Source organism: Leptodactylus fuscus, chromosome 2, assembly GCF_031893055.1.
Source record: "Leptodactylus fuscus isolate aLepFus1 chromosome 2, aLepFus1.hap2, whole genome shotgun sequence".
NCBI lineage: Eukaryota > Metazoa > Chordata > Amphibia > Anura > Leptodactylidae > Leptodactylus > Leptodactylus fuscus.
In genome coordinates, this window is record NC_134266.1 from 226,266,510 (window position 1) to 226,288,738 (window position 22,229).

The 22,229-nt window shown below is 42.4% G+C and overlaps 1 protein-coding gene across 2 annotated transcripts in view; it reads left to right on the forward strand.

Moving 5' to 3' along the window:
• Positions 1 to 4,754: 4,754 nt before the first annotated feature.
• Positions 4,755 to 22,229, forward strand: part of STAT6 (signal transducer and activator of transcription 6) — a 146,717-nt gene continuing 129,242 nt past the window's right edge. For both annotated transcript variants that reach the window (XM_075265738.1, XM_075265739.1), the window contains exon 1: positions 4,755 to 4,986. The gene's annotated coding sequence lies outside the window, so the exon portion shown is untranslated. The remainder of the gene's footprint in view (positions 4,987 to 22,229) is intronic.

The window sequence follows — 22,229 nt, forward strand, 5'->3', positions numbered from 1 at the left end:
AGAAAGGACCCTGGCTCTTCATCAATTCAGGAAGAGGAGATCAAAACAAAACAGGAGGATTGCTGACTCACAATGTATGTGAGTGACATCACCAAGTCCAGCCACTGCTGAGGTCACAAGTAGGACTTACGGTAGGGAATGCACAGAACGCACACAGCGGACATTAGAGTGCTGGGGACACTTGAGTATATTTTTTTGTCTGTTTCCCAACCACGGCCTCCTCTGTAATTTGTCCTACAAAGTGAACTTTTCATGTCCTTATGCACATGTTGTTTTGTAGATCGCTAAAAAGCCAACAGAGCGCTAAATTCAGTGCACAGTCGGCTTTCCCGGTATGTGCCCCAGGGCTGGAGATATGAATGCCGTTAGTTTCGCCACCAATCTCTCCCCACTGTCAGAAGGGCGTTCCTCACAAACTAGCATCATTGCTGGACTGTGAGGAACTTCCCACCTCCCTGACAGTACTCATCCATAGCCCTATACTGTCAGATGGGGTGTTCCTTATTGCCCAGCCATGACACTAGACTGTCAGGAATGCCCTTCTGACAGTGGGGAGAGATCGGCGCCAAAACAAACAGAACTGATATCTCGAGTGCCGGGGCGCTGACAGCGGTATATAAAACTACATGTGCAGGAGGACATGAAAGGTTCTCTTTAAGGGGGTTATTCAGGGAATATTAAAGCTTACCAATACTTATCAGTAAGCTTTATTATTTCCTGAAAAAACCCTTTAATCCTGCACCAATGCCCTCTTATTTTCATACTTCTTTATAAATTATACCCCCTTTTATTAAGGCCCCCAATACCCAAAGGTCCTTTCTTAAATATAAAGCCCACAGCTATTATATGTTTTATCCCACTGTCTATATAAATGACCATGTGTGTAAAAATGAAATAAATAAACTTGATACTCACCTACCTCCGATCCCCCGAGGAGAAACCTCTGCGCTTCTCACTGGAGAGCATCGGGACCTGTGCTCCGGCGTAGGAAAATGTCTTCATTGTGCCGACGTCTGCAGTAGGATGCAGGCATCTTAGTGAAGCTCGTAGGCCATAGGCCTGTAGTGGCTTGTGGCTACTTTCTATTAGAGAAGAAAGCGAGAGAAGCTTTCTCCTGTACTATGCACTTTAACGGCATTGGTGTCATGCAGACGCCGATGCAGTTCACGTGTAACTTGGGTTGCGGTGGCCCCGAGGTGGGCCTCCTTTTATTAGTGGGCCTGGGGCCGCTGCCCTCTGTCCCCCTGCTAGCTATGCCTCTGCATAGGACCATTGTTTTCATACTACAAGAATTAGCTTGATCTTGTTGAGTTGATCCTGGTTGTTTCTGACTGCTGAGCAACTGTCATTAACCTGTGTAATGCCATACAACATGCAAGTGTTGAGTAGAGTAGAGTAGAGTAGAGCTTATTTCTAGGCTGTGACTTCACTAGTCCGGCAGCACTGACATTAGGTAAGTCGAAATAGGTTAAGGTGAGCTGAGGCCAGAGTAATAAGTGTGTGGTGCAGTTGGAGTGGGCTTTGGGCCCCTCACTCCCTACAACTCAAATAAAAAATTTTTTGAAAAGTCTTCAGTAGTTGATACGTTTAATGGCTAACTTAAAAAATGATGACATATTGTGAGCTTTCGGGTAACTAAAACGATCCCTTCATCAGGCTGGTATAACACAATGTCTGTTTGCTTGCCTTCCTGATGAGGGGATCATTTTAGTTACCCGAAAGCTCGCAATATGTCATCATTTTTTAAGTTAGCCATTAAAGGTATCAACTACTGGGGACTTTTCAAAAAGTTTTTTATTTCATATTCACTGGCTAACACGGTACAAAGATATTTTTCCCTACAACTGCAAATATATGATTTTTATGGACTCATAATATGGTGTCAGTGAAGATAAATAAGGTCCTCTGTACATTTGATATGTAATGTATGTAATGTATAGGTTTTCTTTTGGATTCTGCAGTGCCCTTACAATGGGGTACAGTAATGTGCCCAGGGAACTGGTTGGCAGTGGAGTGAGGTATCAAGATATAGAGTTTGTATAAACTGTCCAGAGCAAAACCAGGAGAGTCCTTCTGTCATCTCATGCTGTAGTGATTTCGACAAAGAATCTGTGTGCCCTCTGCACGGGTGCTGTGCCCGTCCACAGTTATGTATGACACCTAATTATGCTTTTTAAACAAATACTTTTCTTAATCCTAATTAGTAATTACCTTATATAGTAATTTCACATTAGATTTGAGTTTTAGGCTGAGGCACCACGTAGAGGGCCGCAGGAGAAACTGTGGTATCAATGCATTATGGCTTTTCTTGCAGCGCTTTTCACAGGAAGTGCACAGAGGTGTCCACTGCGGATTTTCTGCTTCGATTATGTCTACAGGGAAATCGCAGATGTTTCCATTAGATAAGAGCAAATAGTATTCGAAATTATAGTTTCGTAACTATAGTTTCGAATACCTCGCTCCATAGGAATGGAATGGCTGGCGCCGGCGCTTAACCCCCTGCTGTTCAGTCGCTTCCTTACATTCCTATGGGAGCGAGGTATTTGAAACTATAGTTTCGAATACTATTCACTCATCTCTAGTTTCCATAGGTATAATTGTCACGCTGTGATTTCCAAAACTGCGATGGTTTTGGATTTCGGAGCCTGTATGCAGCACGTATTTTCCAGCACTGTGAGGATGAGATTCGCTATACAGTTACTGTAAAATGCCACATCCTTTTCTGCGGCATTTGCTCTGTGGGCAAACCGCTGCATTTACACCACGTGGCACTTCAGCCTTATGCCTATAAAATAGAGCTAGATTATCAGAATTTCAGATTGGATTTATACCACATATAGATGAAATGATTACTTTATCCATACGTTCAGGGGTATAGTTATAGGTGATGTAGGGGTAGCAGTCACTATCAGGTTGTGTAGCCTTAAAGGGGTATTCCCATGTACATAACAATTCTTAAATTTTGTAGATAATTAAAAGTTAAACATTTTTGCAAATATAAGTCATTAAACATTTTGTAGACTTTTAAAGATTTTCTCCAAATATCTAGTGGTGACAAGTAGGGTTGAGTGATCGTGTTCGGAAAAGATCGGATTCCGATCGGCGATCGAGAAAATTTCACGATCACGATCGGAATTCCGAACACGATCTTTTTAGGTGGGATTGATATCGGTGATTATTTCCCACAATGCTTTGCTACTGGCCAAGCATTGTGGGAAAAGCTAAAAATGTTAGCCTTCACACTGAGTATACACTCCGCTCATTCTGAGCGGAGTGTATACTCAGTGTGAAGGCTCCGCTGCAGTTCCATAGGAATGAATGGAAGCAGCCGGCACACAGCCTTAACCCCCTGCACATGGGATGACTGCTAATGGGAGACTAGCTAACATCTCTAGTAGCTATTTACCTGCAGAGATGGCTGGTCCGGTGCCTGATGTTCTCGTTCTTCTTCGCCTCGCTGTCCCTGCCTCCCAGGTTAGTGTTAAAGAGCTAGGAAGAAGGTGGGGCTTGTGGCTTAGGAGAGTGTGGGCGGGTACAGGGCGGGGAGATGTGACATCTCCCCTCCCAGTACCCGCCCACACTCTCCTAACCCGCCCACACTCTTCTAACCTGGGAGGCGGGGGCAGCGAGGCGAAGAAGAACGAGAACATCGGGCACTGGACCACCCATCTCTGCAGGTAAGTGGACACCAGGGGGGACTAAGTAGCCAGAGGATTAAAAAAAAATCCTCTGGCTACTTAGTGATTAAAAAAAATCACTACACAGAGTGGATTCTAACAATTAAAGCGTTCAATTGTTAGATTCCATGCTGTATAGTGAATAGAATTGTTTTTAAAATCTGATCTCCGATTAGTAAAAAAATCCCATTGACTTGCATTGGAATCGGAATCGGGATCGAGATCGGATTCGAATGAAAAATGATCGGAAATCGGATTTCAAAATCGATCCTGAAAAGTCAAAATCGTCTCAACCCTAGTGACAATTTGTTGTCTTGATCAGTTGCCAGTGAATATGACTATGAATGCAGGAACTTTCTAAGGCCAGAAACCCAGCCATGATTTCCTTATTGTGGCTGGGATATTTTCTCATACATGTAGTGTCTCTGCCTGATAACTCAGATACAATAAGAAAATCATGGCTGGGTTCCTGACATCTCCCAGACCATAGTAAGTTTCTGCTTTTATTTTTTAATTTTTGATTACTTATATTTGCAAAAAATGTTTAACTTTTAATTATCTACAAATATATATATATATATATATATATATATATATATATGATTATGTTTATGGGAATACCCCTTTAAGGGGACCAAAGGCAACATAAGACACTAGTTTTATAGATAGCAGATGGTATAAGGGGGCTCATTACATATTTTGCGTTGGGGCCCAGGAGCTATAAGTTACACGTCTGCATACATTCATCTTATACAGCAGGCGCAGCTGACAAACTTTAAAATGTACTAAAATATACAATATTCCTTGCAATTTATGCTCAGAGATTTGATCAGACATTGTAATATGCACGCTGTAGAAATCATAACAAAGCACTGCGCAGAGTCTTCCGTATTCCGATCTACAGGAAGAATAAGCTACATAAGTTACATTAACTCTTTACAAGTATTAGAGAGAATGACAAAATGGAATAGGAGTCATTTCCCAGTACACAGACACAGAGGAAATTTATGCAACTTAAAGGGCAGGGCCAAAGCCGGCAGACTGCCAATATACTTAAATCAGGAAGTGAAAACTAGAAAAAATACGTAGCAGAAAGCAGAAAGATTTTAACACTGAGAGGGATATACGAGAATTGCCTTGAGTTTTTGTTATCGGTCTTACTTTATCCATGAGGGTCTTGCTTGTTATCTGTCGATGGATGTTAATGGTCTTGGACTGAACATATGAACTATCGAATATTCCTGAAAACATAGCGAGCAAGGTGAAAGAAACTGAAAGCTAGCAGGAGGAAAGTTCTGCTGTGGGGGAGGTAAGAACAACCAATGTCAGTTCTAGTAATGTTTTTATCACCTACAGGTTGTGCTCAGATTTTTTTTTTCCTCTGAGGATATCTAAGTGGTTTGTGAAACATTTACATTTGCTAAGATACATATATTTGCCCCACTTACGTGAAGTGACCTGACATGAAGTGTCGGCTGCTGTTCACGTAGGGTTTCCTGGATTGTAGATATGTGATGTTGATGTATAGACAAGAGGAAAGGAGGTTGGACTTGAGATCTGAGCTGACACTTATTAGAATTCGGAATATATTTCTAGGCCTCCGTATCACATCACCAGGGATCAACCACATTGTGCTCTTAGCAGCGTTACAAAATGGCAATGGAAAAATGAGAACTTAGACAACTTGTTTCCCGGAATGGCCCCTTAAGTATTCCAGGAAGCATTCAGCAGAAGACACACAGTGAGATGATGTTAGCAGATGGCCTCGTGCTCAAGACGTAAAATAATACAAAACTATGGTGGAATATAAGATAAGAAAACGGGATGAGGATTTGTGACATTGAGACAGATCAGGGTTTGTATATGAAGGCTTCATGTCTACTGCAGGGAGCTGTACTGAGATACACCAAGTACCTTCAGTATATATAACAGATATAGCACCATATTACAGACACCCTCAGGTGGAATACTCTACCTACATAATCTGGAACACACCACTTTCCTTTCATTTAAGAATTTCATACTAGGACTAATACATGCTTTTTTCATGTGTTTGACGTTGTGCATGCTAATATAAAAGAGACGGGGTGTAACAAGACTACCAAAAACATGAAGTGGGCAGCACGGTGGCTCAGTGGATAGCGCTGCAGTCCTGGGTTCGTATCCTGCAAAGGACAACATCTGTAAGGAGATTGTATGTTCTCCCCGTGTTTGCACAGGTTTCCTCCGGGTACTCCGGTTTCCTCCCACACACCAAAAGACATATTGATAGGGACTGTAGATTGTGAGCCCTATATGGGACAGTGACTGTCAATGTAAAGCGCTGCAGAATATGGTGGCGCTATACAAGTCAGCATAATAAATAAATAACTGGTTCAATCTCTGCCATAACCATCTCTAGAGGCAAGTTCAGACCAGTTAAAACTTATGATTGTTTGGCCTTATGCACATGAAAACATCACAGTACAGAGAAAAAACACAATCATGCCGAAGTAGTGGGAAAATACACACTGTGGTATCAGGATACAGGTATTATCTACTTAGTGATGTCACAGTTCAGGTATTATCTACTTAGTGATGTCACAGTTCAGGTATTATCTACTTAGTGATGTCACAGTACAGGTGTTATCTACTTAGTGATGTTACAGTACAGTTATTATCTACTTAGTGATGCTATGGTACAGGTATTAGCTATTTAGTGATGTCACAGTTCAGATATTATCTACTTAGTGATGTCACAGTACAGATGTTATCTACTTAGTGATGTTACAGTACAGGTGTTATCTACTTAGTGATGTCACAGTACAGGTATTATCTACTTAGTGATGTCACAGTACAGGTATTATCTACTTAGTGATGTCACAGTTCAGGTATTATCTACTTAGTGATGTCACAGTACAGGTGTTATCTACTTAGTGATGTCACAGTACAGGTATTATCTACTTAGTGATGTCACAGTACAGGTATTATCTACTTAGTGATGTCACAGTTCAGGTATTATCTACTTAGTGATGTCACAGTTCAGGTATTATCTACTTAGTGATGTCACAGTACAGGTATTATCTACTTAGTGATGTCATAGTACAGGTATTATCTACTTAGTGATGTCACAGTTCAGGTATTATCTACTTAGTGATGTCACAGTTCAGGTATTATCTACTTAGTGATGTCACAGTACAGGTGTTATCTACTTAGTGATGTCACAGTACAGGTATTATCTACTTAGTGATGTCACAGTTCAGGTATTATCTACTTAGTGATGTCACAGTTCAGGTATTATCTACTTAGTGATGTCACAGTACAGGTGTTATCTACTTAGTGATGTCACAGTACAGGTATTATCTATTTAGTCATGTTACAGTACAGGTATTATCTACTTAGTAACATCACAGTACAGGTATTATCTATTTAGTCATGTTACAGTACAGGTATTATCTACTTAGTAACATCACAGTACAGGTGTTATCTATTTAGTGATGTTACAGTACAAGTGTTATCTACTTAGTGATGTTACAGTACAGTTATTATCTACTTAGTGATGCTATGGTACAGTTATTATCTACTTAGTGATGCTATGGTACAGGTATTAGCTATTTAGTGATGTCACAGTTCAGATATTATCTACTTAGTAATGTCACAGTACAGATGTTATCTACTTAGTGATGTCATAGTACAGGTATTATCTACTTAGTGATGTTACAGTACAGGTATTATCTACTTAGTCATGTTACAGTACAGGTATTATCTTACTTAGTGATGTCATAGTACAGGTATTATCTACTTAGTGATGTTACAGTACAGGTATTATCTTACTTAGTGATGTCATAGTACAGGTATTATCTACTTAGTGATGTCACAGTACAGGTGTTATCTACTTAGTAATGTCACAGTACAGGTGTTATCTACTTAGTGATGTTACAGTACAGGTGTTATCTACTTAGTGATGTCATAGTACAGGTATTATCTACTTAGTGATGTCACAGTACAGGTATTATCTACTTAGTGATGTCACAGTACAGGTATTATCTACTTAGTGATGTCACAGTTCAGGTATTATCTACTTAGTGATGTTACAGTACAGGTATTATCTACTTAGTGATATCATCTGGTTACTGTATTATTGTATGGTACATGTGTATGTCATGTGTTATTTAAATAAATGAGAGCCAGGACAATCTGACATATATTCAGATACAACATACCTCTGGTGTACACCACCATACATGTCATATGTATCTACACAAATGCCATGTATTATTTATCATGCTATATGTACTGCGTACCACCAGTAAAGTATTTGTTGCTCGCTTGTATTGTGTCCTTATAGTTAGGATTGTTCCCAGGATGTTCCTTTGAGAATTGTGCGTTATTGTATCTGTTTTGTGATCTTATTGTAAAGTAACAGCTCTGCAGGGGCTGTGTCACTCACATGTGACATATGTGTTTGGGTTCCATGTTAGGCCACTTGTATGTATGTGTGAGTGTGACATAACTAACGGAGATAGTGAGATATCCCTTTACAAGTTGTCGCTAGGTAACTGTTAGAAATTTGGAGGTAGTACCATGAAAGGGTGAATATTTTGCTCTACGTCCTTAAATTTAGCATATTGAGGACACATTGAGACATGACTGTGTCATAGGTTAGCATGGGGTCAGCACATTGTGTATCAACATGTTCCCTTAAATGTCTGAATGTAGACAACATTTCCCAGCAGACACAGCTGGCGTATATAAGATTGTATGGGGGAGAAAACTAGTGTACTGCAAAATACGGAACAAGTGGGGTGAATATCGCTCACTATTTAGGTGCAGAGAGTGTTACAAGTGCAATTCAACCTGTTGTCTCTTGTAAGACCTTCTGGAACTGCTATGCTAGTTGCCTCATTTGCAAACTTCTTCAGTTCTCTGCTTACATCTGTTTCTACCTGAGCCCTTCTGTCATCCCTAGGAAGCCTCTCTACAGGGTTGGACTGGTCAACTGGTGAACAGGTGAATCCCTAGCTAATCCCAGCATGACAAAATACACTTACTGTATTTCATGGAGTTACTCATCATTCACCATTTCAAACCAGGTTATACATCAGTATAATATACCGGGTAGATTATTTAAGAAAATACTCAATTTATTTTGCTATAATGTATACACATTGGGTGGCTGAGATATCTAGGTTCAGAGTCAGGCCAACCAGTATCCTTCGTTCGTGGGCCCCATCTCAATCACACTGCAGGGGCCCCAGTCACCAGTCATCTTGCAGAGTTTTTCTGCTGTATGAGGTCTGTTACCATGTCTGCACATATCATTGGCTCACAGATTTTATAGGCAGCGCCGCACCTCCCATGAGGCGACCTGAAGCGACCGCTTCAGGCGGCGCTATGCCAGGGCCTCGGGAGGGTGGCATTTTTGCTGACCTAAGCCAGTCCAGGACAAGCTGTCCGGGACTGGCTTAGCATCACCGTGTCTGCAGCCCGACACAGGAAGCGAGCGGTGTATTGGGGCGGCCCTGCTGGACGCAGCGCTGCTTCAGCGGCGGCCCCTCACACTCAGGCAGAGAGCAGGTCCTCTCCCTGCCTGCTCTCTGCCTGCAAACGCCGCTCGCTCCGCTTGACCACGCCCCTTTCCACTCGACTCCGCCCCTTCCACTCGGTCACGCCCCTTTCCTGCGACCCTGCCCCCTCAGCGCCGCCCCTCCTGGGGGCGGCTTTCTGACGCCGCTTCAGGCGGCAGAAAGCCTAGGTTCACCCCTGTTTATAGGGTCCTAGTTCAAGGCAAGAGCAAGACAGCAGACTAGTGGCAGGAACCCAGGACAGAAACAACCAGAGGCAAGGGCTAGGCAGCAAGTTACTGCTGAGGAATTTGTGAACAAGTATTTCTAGCAATTAGCATGTAGCTGTACAGTGGACCCTAGACATCCCAATCTGACAAAGCCTGTAGGGCCCATAAGATCCTACTTAAAGGGGCACACAACAATGGCAAACTTCTGCTCCATTACATGCACAGTAAGTTGTCTAACCTTAGGGTCAGATAACTTAGTAGGGCCATACTAACAACAAACTGCATCTTAGGTCTAACTAAAAATGGGCTTCTGGCGAGGTTTGTGGTGGAGGAGGGCACCATGTTACACATTTTTTGGTCTTGTAGCGCTTTATCCCCCTTCTGGGATGGGGTTAAGAGGATTATTTCTCAAGTTACTGAGACTTCTCACCATTTGCGCCCTGCTCTGTTTCTCTTCCATCATTGCGAGGCCCCGACACGTATCTATAAGCACTCCTTGCTTTGATTTTTAATTCTTGTGGCTAGGGCATGTCACCCGCAGTTTTGGAAGCGAACTGAATGCCCCCTTCCCCTCTGGATTTTGAAGGTCAATGAGATTATACTTAAGGAGAACCTTACCTCTTTCCTGCAATGACACTGTCGAAACTTTTAACAAAACCTGGATGAAATTCCAACATACCAATGAATATCAGATGCTTCTCGGGCCTATAATGGGATGCACTGGCTTTTATAGCTAACTGATGTGTCTCCTATTTAGGACTACGCTTGACTATCTGGCTTTGCTCTTTCTTATGAAAATTTTTTGATTGTTTGAACCCCTGGGGTCCCCCCCTGGACCCCAATATTGTTGCAGTATAGCCCCCCTCCTTTTTTAATGTGTTCCCCCACTTTCTTCTCTATCACTCTATTTTGTTTTGTTGCCCCTCAGCTGCTTTCCCTTCCTCCTCCTTTCTTCTCCCCTTCTCCTCCTCCTTTTGCCCTCTGGCGTCTACTTGGGGATCTCCCCGTTATCTACAGTATAAAATATTGTTGTCACTGTTGCAGCTATCTGTTGTCACTGTATTTTATGTCTTTGTGAAAACCAATAAACTTGGAATTGAAAAAAAAGGGCTACAGTGTTGGACTGGGCTGCTTATGGCCCACCAGTAAATTTTATCCAGGTAGTTTGTTAAAAATTGTACCCATTTTTTTATATGGCCATATGGGCTGTGTTTATCTGTATGTAGTGCAGTGAGTGTACTATGGTATGCACCACTCTGGCAGAGGTGGGGGACTAGTGGCCCAATAGCCCCCATGTGTCTGGGGTCCACCAGATGAGTCACCTGTTTTGTGGACCAGTCTGAGCCTGGTGGGCTATTTTAGACCTGGTTCACATCCCCGTTCAGTATTCTGTTTGTGGAGTCCATTTGGGGAAAACTTATATGTATTAAAAAGTGGTTAGCTAAGAAACTACATGGACCCCATAGACTATAATGGAGTCTGTGTGGTTTCCGCTCAGTTTCCGCACGAAACATGCGGAAAGAAAAGCGCTGCTTGTGGTTTCTTAGATAATGGCTTTTAATGCGTATAGTTTTCCATTTAGGGGGTCCCAAGCAGACTACCAAACGGAATACTGAACACAGATGTGGACCAGGCCTAAGTTGTTGGGCCCTATAGCAGCTGCTATAGCTTCTTCCATGATAGATACACATTGTAGAAATGCAGCCTTATTGGCTGTTGCAGAAGCTAAGTTTAAACAAATTCAGTATTTTACAATTCTAGTAAAGAGATTTCTCTAGAAACGTCACACACCAAATAATAAAATCACTTTTTACACATATTTGAGGCATCAAGGAAGAGGAAGGAGCTGACGGCAGAAACAGTCCAACGTACTCCTTTTACTTTCAATATCAATATTCTCAAAGGACTGGCAGTAAAAATAGTGCAAACAGTTGTCTATCCATATACATCACAACAACCCCGACACACTTTGGACGTATTGAAGATTTTTTATTATGAAGTTTTCCTAGAATGCATTTCTCCCTGTAAGAGAAAGCACATACTGAAGTTTTGGATGCGTCTTTTCAGGTGACCAACATCCTAGGCCATTTACTGTCTCTGACGCTGGGTTCACACCACATCACTCCGTATTAGGTTTCCGTCTTCTGCCAGCAGAAGACGGAAACCTGTCATGCCAAATACGGCCGTGAGCGCCGGTGATCGTTTTGAGCTCTCCGCAGACAAACAGTTTTTTTTAAACCAGACACAGAGTACTGCATGTCCGACTCTGTCTCCGGTTTAAAAAAAAAATGGTTTAGCCGTGGAGAGCATAAATCGCTCACCGGCGCTCACGGCCAGACACTTTTCAAACCCATTCAAATGAATGGGTTTGAAAGATGCCGGCAGGTTTCCGTCTCCTGCTCTGTTTTGTGCAGGAAACGTAAACCTGCAGAACAGAGTCCTGGGCGCAGATGTGATCGAGCCCTGATCTGTAATAATACAGAGCATGATATGTTTTTTTTCACAGATCAGACTAACAGATCCAATTCATCAATTTTTGTGCACGAATCTGTGAAAATAATAGACCCCAAACAGGATCTGATAAATACTTGGCTGTATTTCAAGGCTTGGGCTTGTAAATAGAGGATAAGCCAGCATGACCTACAAACTTGGTAGCTTTGTATAAAATGTGGGGATAGGATTTTATACCAGAATGTAAGGACGGCCAATATTATGAATTATATTTAGGAGGCACTATTATAGATTTAGTATTGGGGCCTTGGAGCTTCACATGATGCTTCGCTAGGATTCTATAGTGATGAAGTTGATTTTGGAAGGACTCATGGGGTCCAAGTGCTGAGATGCCAGCCCCTGTAGTATCATCATTAAAAATTCTGTCCAGCAGATAAATAGTCTCTTGTGAAGTTTACTCAAGTGTGTCAGGCTCCTGAGCAGCAAATCTTCCTGTGTATGATGTACAGTAGCAGCACTGGGGATGAGGTTTAAACAAATCTTACTCGTGCTAAACTAAAGCCCAGAGGGAAGGTTACCCGCTCAGCTGGTTCTAAACCTGCAGTATGTCAAGGATTGTGTAGATTTCCACCCCTGGTTCTCAACCTTTAGGCTAAGGCATAGCAAAACACAGCCAAAACATGCTGCGAAAGCAAACGCAGTGTGTTTTTTCCACAGTGTTTTTCATTGTGCTTTCTCCATGTTTTTTTCCCTGCTGCGTTTCCGCAATGTGGTGCCTTAGTCTAAAAGCTGCAGGGACCACAGAGATACCTGGAGGTACGCCTCAGCAAGAACCACCCTGCGGGAAATTCTGAAGCATATTTGTCTCATGTAGCCCTGTTTTGTTTCTTCTGGAACTTTTTGGGCTACAGCCAGAAGTAAATCCATAAGGAAGGAGTTTAACTCCTTCCTTTACATTTCCTGTTGAGTCTACTTCTGGCTTTGGCTCAAAGAATTGCACCATAAAAAAAAAAAAAAATGCTTGTTTTCGCCCTTGTTGGGTTGAGGTTAAGGGTGTCACTTTTCTGAATAACCAAATGTCAATTTAACATTTTTGATCTTTCTTTCTTTTTTCTTTCTTTCTTTCTTTCCCAAAAAAATTAAAAACCATACAAAAATGTCCTCCAAACATGTAGGAGTCGATAAACAATCCATACAGAGTGCAATAACAAGTAGCATGACAAGGTTTGAGACATCCGTATTGATACCTTCAATAAGGGGTAGATGTATAAACATAGAGTGGGGGGAAAGGAGAGGGAGAAGGCTGAGAGTGGAGGAGAGAGGGATGAAGGAGGAAGTGGAAGGAGGGGAAAGAGAAGAAAGAGGAAAAAAAGGGGGAAAGGGAGTAGTGGTAGGGATAAGGAGTTCCAGTAGCCTTACTAGAAGAGGCAAATTCCGCAAAATATGGCCACATTTTTCCTGTGCTCTCTTATGGCATCCAACAGATAAAATTGGAGGAATACAGAGTTACACTAAGGACACATACTCTGATATGAGGGGGCCACACGGTGGCTCAGTGGTTAGCACTGCAGCCTTGCAGCGCTGGAGTCCTGGTGTTCAAATCCCGCCAAGGGCAAAAAGACCATCTGCAAGGAGTTTGTATGTTCTCCCCTTGTTTGCATGGATTTCCATCCCATATTCCAAAGACATACTAATAGGGAAAAATGTACACTGTGAGCTCTATGTGGGGCTCACAATCTACATTAAAAAAAAAACAAAAAAACATACTCTGATACGGCCATCATATTATGACAACAAGTTCAAATTATATATGAAATACGTACTGAAAACACATATGTGTAACAATGCAAAAAAGCGTCAAAACAATTCTGCTAACAATCCACACATATTGGCCTTCATTTATCAAGATGAAAACATGTCATAAGTGGCCATAAAAGTATCTCTACTTGGTGTATTTTGCAGCACTTTGACGTATCTCAGCTTCAGTGTCCTGCTCACCACTTTTGTTGACAATAGGCGAAGTAGGGTGGGATTCTAGGTGGACTGGCGCAGGGACACCTCAGTCAACCAGATTTACTATATATCGCAAATCTATGCCAGTTCTTGATATTACTGCTATAAAGGTCCAACATTACACTGTCATACTGTGTCATCAGTGCTATACAAATAATAGTGCTACTTAACACACAATAATGTATCGTATGATGTATAGATACCATCATACTGCAACGTTTACACATTTACAAGAGGTTGAAACACCTCTTACCAATACTAGAAATTCCACTAGATCACAATTTTCTTCTTTAGCTGTTCATTTACAGACAGTGACATCACTAAGGCTGATAAGTGTGGACATGTTCACATAGGTAAGGTTGTAACAGGTCATCTAGGCCAGTTCCTGTTACAATGTATTGCAGTAGTTACAACTCCTGTGCTACACGCTGCATTACACTTAAAGGGGTTTGCCACCAACTTATAGAAGATAGTGGATATTTACAGATTAGTTGAGTCTGACTGCTAGAACCCCATAAATCACGAGAACAGGAGTGCTTTGCCCTCAGCCCTCCAGTCTTAAGCAAGCTCTGGCAGTTCCATTCAAATGAATGGAGCCAAGGCTTTCCTTTCCAACAACCACTTCACTGGCGTTATATGTAGCAGGGCCCCCACTTACCATTTATTATGTCTAACACTAGTGTATTGTACAGTATGTTATAATGAGGCCTTAAAGAGATCCTATCATTTAAACACTTTTTTTTCTAGTTGACACGTCGGACTAGCCTTAAGAAAGGCTATTCGTTTCCTACTTTTATCAGTCGCCTCCGGCCCACCGTTCAGTAGAAATACCGTTTTTTACCGGTATGCAAATGAGTTCTTTCGTAGCACTGGGGCGCCCCCAATGCTGTCAGAGAGCTCTCTCCAGTGACGCCTCCATCTTCAACAGCAACCGCCTCTTCTGCGTCTTCTTCCAGCTGGGGTCACACTCCGGCGCCTGCGCAGTTGGCTCTTCCATCAGGATGCAGGTAAGAGCCGAGTGCACAGGCTGGCCGGTGGCCATTTTTTTGGAGGATTTTTAGGGATTCACTAGAATTCGCTCCACCTTGCAGTGACTGTATCTAAGAAATTTTATAGTGGAAACTAGGCTTTCTCTGTTAACCAATTGACACTCCGTTGACAGTCAGAGCTGAACTAGGACAACAATACAGGAAATTTTAAAAATATATAGATATTTGGTACTGATGCATTTGTCAAAATGTTAGTTACTCGGCAAGCTGGTACAATCCCCAAAATAATGGTAGAAATGCTGGGGTTTTTCCCATTAACTTCGATAGAACAGCTAATAAAAGCTAATTAATGACTTACATTTACCCCTTTTACCAAATAGATTGTCAATATATTTAGTCCTGCAAAAAAACAAGCCTTCATGGTCTCTATGAAGAAATATTTTTCTTGTTTCAAGTTTTTCTTGTGCAAAGGTAGTAAGATATTTATTTGGAGTATATTTGGTAGGCTATAACAAAAACTAATATCTAATAGTATTGTCCATACTGCGTTGTTTATGGGTCACTTGATGACGTTCCCTGTTTAGTCTCCATGCTTGTAATTTATAGCTATATTCCTTTTTAGTTCAGTATTTTGGCTGGGAAATGTTTGCTGCACATTTTGCACAGTTATGTTTTGACTGAGCCATTGTGAGCACTTCCATTGTGACATATGTTTACTGCCCAGGGGGTCTTTGTATCCTGGGTAATGGTGCTATTATATAAAATATTGTATATTTGTATTGTATTACTAAATAAAGATGTATTGTGTTTCTATATTTTTGTTACACTGTATCAATCATTTGTTAGGTATTTCATCTTTAGAACTGTCCATTCATGTAGACTGGAGTAATTTCTTTCTTAACGATATTTCATGGTGTTGAGAGCAAAGAATTATTAAAATTTTGTAGGTGCAGAAAATTGATGGAGTTTTGCAGTCTTTAAAACTTGTGTGCACATAGGCTAACTTCATTGTGATTAATCATCTATATATGGTAACTTAAGGGGGTTGTCCAGGAGAAATGGAAATCCCTACACTAATCTAAATCACAACAGCCCCCCCCCCCCTTTCTAAATAACATAATTAATTACAAATGTGCAGTTACCCATATTCTGATTATCCGGTGACGATCCATTTCCCCATTTACAGAAACAGATTGTCACTACTACTTCCTCCCCCCTGTAAGAAAGTGAAAGGTGCGATTTGGGAGGACAGGTATGTTCCAGCCAGGCAGCTAAAGGGTGTATGATAAAAACCCACAGCAGAGAGGTCAGCTGTCTAATTATAGGGATCCTATCCTACCTTTTTTTTTTCTAACTAACACGTCGGAATAGCCTTAAGAAAGTGCTCCCCAGTGCTTCTGCCGAAACAATGGAAGAAGGGAAAGACAGAGACAGTGAGCCCTAAACTTCACCTCAGCCCCTGTCCCTACCTGCTTGCCGCACTGCCCTAGTGACAGGAGCAACTTGGCGATGGTCCCTTCTCTCAATAAGTGTACACAGAATAAGACAAGACAAACAACACAGCAGAGGAGTCAGCTAGCCAAGGGTCAAAGCTAGGGAGACAAAGCAATAAAAAATGTAATCCAAAAAGTAGTCACAAGGGAAGCCAAAGGTCAGAGGTCAGTAATACAATAGTAGCAGAAAGAGGAGCTTAGCAGGGACAGTCTAAGGACAGAGTCACAATAGCCAGCAAACCTGTGTGGGCTGATGGCCTGTATATAGGAAGCCCAGGACTTGCTCAGACTTGACTTGCAGAAAAGCTGTCAATCACACAGGCAAGGCTAAAATTAACTATTTGAAGGAGATGCAAGTTGCAAGAGATGGGTGTGGTGGAAATTCAATTACAGAGGAGAGGTAATAGAGCAGTGTTCACACAGAGCAACAAAAAAACGCTAAGCAAAGAATCAAACTGAATTCGCCTCCTGCACCGCAGCGCGTGAACAGAGGGTGGAGTAAACACCCGAACAGGTAGAGACATTACATCTATATTCTACTTCTTGTGTGATTTTAACATTCATTTATAAGTTTAGTGGTTCCTTCAACATTCTAATAGGAAATCCATTTTTATACCAGCTTCTTTTCTATCATTTCAACTACCGGTATTATAGTGCTGACCTGGGCTCTGTTCACACCTGCCGAAGTGTCTGTCATATTGATGCGAAAAATAGCACTGCATGCACCTCAAAGATATTTATGAGGTTCATCATGACTATAAAATATTGCTACTACATAATTACAGAATGAAGGAAGAACGTGAAATACAATTCTGCAATGTTGCTGAACAGAACCCTATTTAGTGTGTTGGTGAATAGAGTATGGAAAATTCCAAGTACCATACTAATAATTCATGCGACTTCTTTTTCTGCTTTTCGATATTCCATAAGGACAGTGCGGTAGAAAAACAACAGCTGTAAGTAATGAAGAATGAATAATGAATGCTCAGAATTTTACTTTCCCTTTCTATTTAATAATTGGCTTTTGTTTTTAGCCCAAAGAATATGGCACTATTGTACAAAAAATGTGTAAACATGAGCGGAAGGGTATCAGAGCCTGGACCATAGATATGGTTCTTACGACACCCTAAACTGATATCTTTATGTTGTAATATCTTATATAACAAGCCACTTTTGTTCACCAATGCACAATTACATAAGTAGTTCAGTGCAATGCTGTAAGTGGACAGGGCAGAGTGTTTGCCAAATACACACCACTGCCAAACTTACAGGGGGCAGAATATTCCATTTTCTAATACATAACATAAATGTCAGAATCAGGTTTGCGTCTAAGTCAGAGTCTCTGATGCAGGGTCCGGCAGAAATCGTGGACAGGAGTCCAGGAGGTCATATTGTGTCCTATGTGATGAGTCAGAAAAGAGACTTGTTTACTTTTCGATTTTGTACAACCTTGAAGTCAGGTCAATGTATTGTGTTCATTGTGTTGTCTGATGCTAGGTTCACACTAGCGTTCGATCTCCGTTCTCAGCTTTCCGTCTTCTGCATGCAGAAGACGGAAAGCTGTCAGACCGGGTCCGGCCGTGAGCGTTTTATGCTCTCCGCCGTGAAACCGTTTTTTTTAAAATCGGACACAAAGTACTGCATGTCCGACTCTGTGTCCGATTTTAAAAAACCGGTTTCGCGGTGGAGAGCATAAAACGCTCACCGCCGCTCACGGACGGACATCTTTCAAACCCATTCAAATGAATGGGTATGAAAGAGTCCTGCAGGTTTCCGTCTCCTGCCTCTGTTTTGTGCAGGAAACGGAAACCTGCAGAACGGAGACCGGGCGCAGATGTGAACGAGCCCTGATGTGTACAATGGTATATAAGGTGGACTGAATTGTACGTGCCATTAGGCGGTATGAGTGTCTCCAGGGACCCGCGGTTTATGTTAGTTTTATTATTTAGATTTTCACAGAAGGTATTTAGCAGAATGTGGCCTGCATATCAAATTTCTATAAGAACACTGCATGTAAACAAAACAACAAAAGGAAGGAAGTACTCAACATATGTAACAAAGATAAAAAAATATTTATTAATAAATACAACAAAACAGGGGACACATACAGGTAGATAAAATCAGCCATGAACTAAACTGTGGACATAGGTAGAATATACAGTCTATGGGGCAACATCACATATGAAGATCAAGGTAAGTGTGCACAGAAATCTGTATAGATCTAGGATTAAATGGACCCTATCTTTCAAACAAATTTTTTTCTAACACGTTAGAATAGCTTTAAGAAAGGCTATTTGTCTCCTACCTTTCGTTGTCTTCTCCACACTGTTGTTCGCTTGAAATTCCGTTTTTTTTCTTGGTATGTAAATGAGTTCTTTCGCAGAACTGGGGAGGGCACCAGCACTCAAACAGCACTGGGGGTGTCCCCAATGCTGTGAGAGAACTCTCCAGCGCCGCCTCCATCTTCTTCTGGAACGAGGTCTTCACCGTGTCTTCTTCCGGTGGCGTCTTCTTACTTCTAGGCCTTGGGCCTAGGACAAGCCGTCTGCACATGCCTGCCGGTCACGAGAAAATGGCCGCTTACAATACTGTTCAAGCGGCCATTTTTCTTGTGGCTGCGAGCATGCGCAGTCAGCTTGTCCTAGGCCCGAGGCCTAGAAGTAAGAAGATGCTGCTGGAAGAAGACGCGGTGAAGATCTCGTTCCAGAAGAAGATGGAGGTTGCACTGGAGAGTTCTCTGGCAGCATTGGGCCCGCCCCCAGTGCTGAGAATGAACTCATTTACATACCGAGAACAAACGGAATTTCAAGCGAACGGCGGTGCGGAAAAGACAACGAAAGGTAGGAGACGAATAGCCTTTGTTAAGGCTATTCTGACGTGTTAGTTTTTTGGGTTTTTTTGAAAGATAGGATCCCTTTAAGGGGCCAAGATGGGTATCACATCCTGAAGATCAAAGTGAAAATACTGCAAGGTACATATAGACTCAATGGAGCAGTATCAAATCACAAAAGCCAAAGTGAGTATCACAATAGTAACAAATAAATGGGGAAAAAAAAACATCAATGTATCTAAATAGTATTCGTGTAATATAAGTATCCTATACCCATCTACCTATTAACTAGGTACATAAATGCCAACAATACGCACGTAGTAAATATACTCCTATATCACAAGCTATATGCAGCATATATGCATATAAAATAGAGAGGACCGTGAGTCTATACATAAACTAGCCCCAACAGATGGAAATATAGTAAAGGGAAGTACACATACCCATACTGGCTGAGTCCAAGATAAGGTCAGGCTTCCCACTCCAACACGCGTTTCGGCGCTCTGCCTTCTTCCAGGGGTCAATGTAGAAGTAAACATGTGCCCTTCCTTACTTTTACCCTTAGCTGGACATGTCCGGCTATGTGTGCCACAAGTTTATTAGCTTTATAAGAGTGTTGTTTGTGATATCGTATAGAAAAGTGATTTCATATGTTTCTACAGTATGTGCGGCCATTATTGTTTTATGAATGGCATCCTTTCATGAGTTATATTCACAGAGCTCTCTCTCACCTGGAGAAACCCGGGAACACTGTGAGAATAATGTTCTTTGATTTCTCCAGTGCGTTCAACACCATTCAGCCAGGGCTACTGAGGGAGAAGCTGAACCTTGGTGGTGCGGACCATCACCTGTCCAACTGGATCCTAGACTACCTGACAAACCGCCCTCAGTATGTGAGAGCCCAGGACTGTGTGTCTGACACTGTGATCTGTAGTACGGGGGCACCTCAAGGTACAGTTCTTGCCCCATTCCTCTTCACACTGTACACTGCTGACTTCAGGCACAACTCATCCAGCTGTTACTTACAGAAGTACTCCGATGACTCTGCTATAGTCGGCCTTATCACTGATGGCGATGATAGGGAATACAGAGACTTAAACCGGGATTTTGTTGAATGGTGCCAGCAGAACCAGCTCAGGATTAATGCTGGGAAGACCAAGGAGATGGTGGTGGACTTTAGTAAACGGAGAGGTGCTCCGACCCCGGTGGAGATCCAAGGAACATGTATTGAGATAGTCAGGACCTATAAGTACCTGGGCGTGCTCCTCAATAATAAACTAGACTGGGCTGATCACCTGGAGGCGCTGCACAGAAAGGGCCACAGCAGACTCTACCTGCTCAGGAGGCTGAGGGCCTTCGGAGTCCAGGGGACACTTCTTAGGGCCTTCTTCAACTCTGTGGTTGCCTCAGCCATCTTTTCCGGTGTGGCCTGCTGGGGAAGCAGTATATCAACCAGGGACAGAAATAGACTTGACAGGCTGATCAGGAGGGCCAGCTCTGTCCTGGGGAGCCCCTTGGACCCAGTACAGGTGGTGGGTGACAGAAGGATACTGTCTGTGGTGACCTCCATGCGGGGGAACAAATCCCACCCCATGTATGGGACCCTGATGGGACTTGGCAGCACTGTAAGCGACCGTCTGCTTCACCCCAAGTGTGAGAAGGAGCGCTATCGCAGGTCCTTCCTTCCAACCGCGACCAGGCTGTATAATCTACATCAGACCAAACGAAGAGCTCTCCGCACAGAGAACTAATGATTATGAGGATGATCATGAGGTCTTCCTCTTTCTCTTCTGTTTTTCCTTAGCTGCCATGGACTCCTAGTATATCTTCTCTTCTCAGCTTATCTGTGTCTACGTCTGTAACATATTACTCTGTATTATCCTGTATCTGTATTACTATGCTGCTGTAACACGCTGAAATTTCCCCAAGGTGGGACTATTAAAGGATTATCTTATCTTATCTTATCTTATTATGTTGCAAAATTACATTAAACTGGTTTACTGAGCAATTGGGAGTCCTTAACCAAATCTGAGGTAAATTATGAAGGGACACATCTGTGTAGCACATTAGGATATTTTCTGTGACCCATGGGAACATTTCCAGCTCAGACAGATCATGGCCTGAGATTGATTGACAGATTGTTATATTCACTTATAGCATTGTTGTCCAAAACATCAGCCTTTATAGACCATCTACACAGCAAGAAAACAGCTGTCTGAAGCTATCCGGCCAGTCTAAAGTAGAATGGCCATAAAGAGTTTAGCTTTTGTTTTAATAATGTGAGATGAGAAGGATAAGAGCCAGGATTTGTCATCAGAGAAATATGCAGATGTTTTTGTAGAAAAGAAACACACTGGGAGAAATATATTTCCTCTGTCAGGCCAAGCACCACATGGCGTAAACGCCTAGACGTGGAAAGTTTTCGTAAATTGCAGCGTGTCAATTATACCTAAGGAAATGCTGGTGCTTTCTATATGGGCAGCAAAGTGGCGCATGGTTAGCACTGCAGCCTTGCAGCGCTGGAGTCCTGGATTGAAATCCTGCCAAGGGCAACATCTGCAAGGAGTTTGTATGTTCTCCCCGTGTTTGCGTGGGCTTCCTCTGGGTACTCCGGTGTCCTCCCACAAACCAAAGACATACTGATAGGGAATGTACATTGTGAGCCCTGTATGGGTCAGTGACTGTATTTACCTACCTCCCCGGGCCTGCTCATGACCACTTCTCTTTCTGTTATAGGACGCAGGGGGTCGCTGTGAATCCACTACCGCTATCATTATACTCGCGGGTCTAATCAGAGCCCCAGGGGAGGTGAGGGAACATAATAAACAGTGTTACTTACCTCTCCGGGATCTGATGTTAATCCAAGCAGACTTCGGCCCTGTATGGTAATGTCCCAGACGTCACGTGGTCTTGGACATTACCATACAGGCCCAAAGCCTGCGCTAGCAATACCATACAGGACAGAAGCCTGTGCTAATAGTAACAGCCTGTTACTGCTAGCAC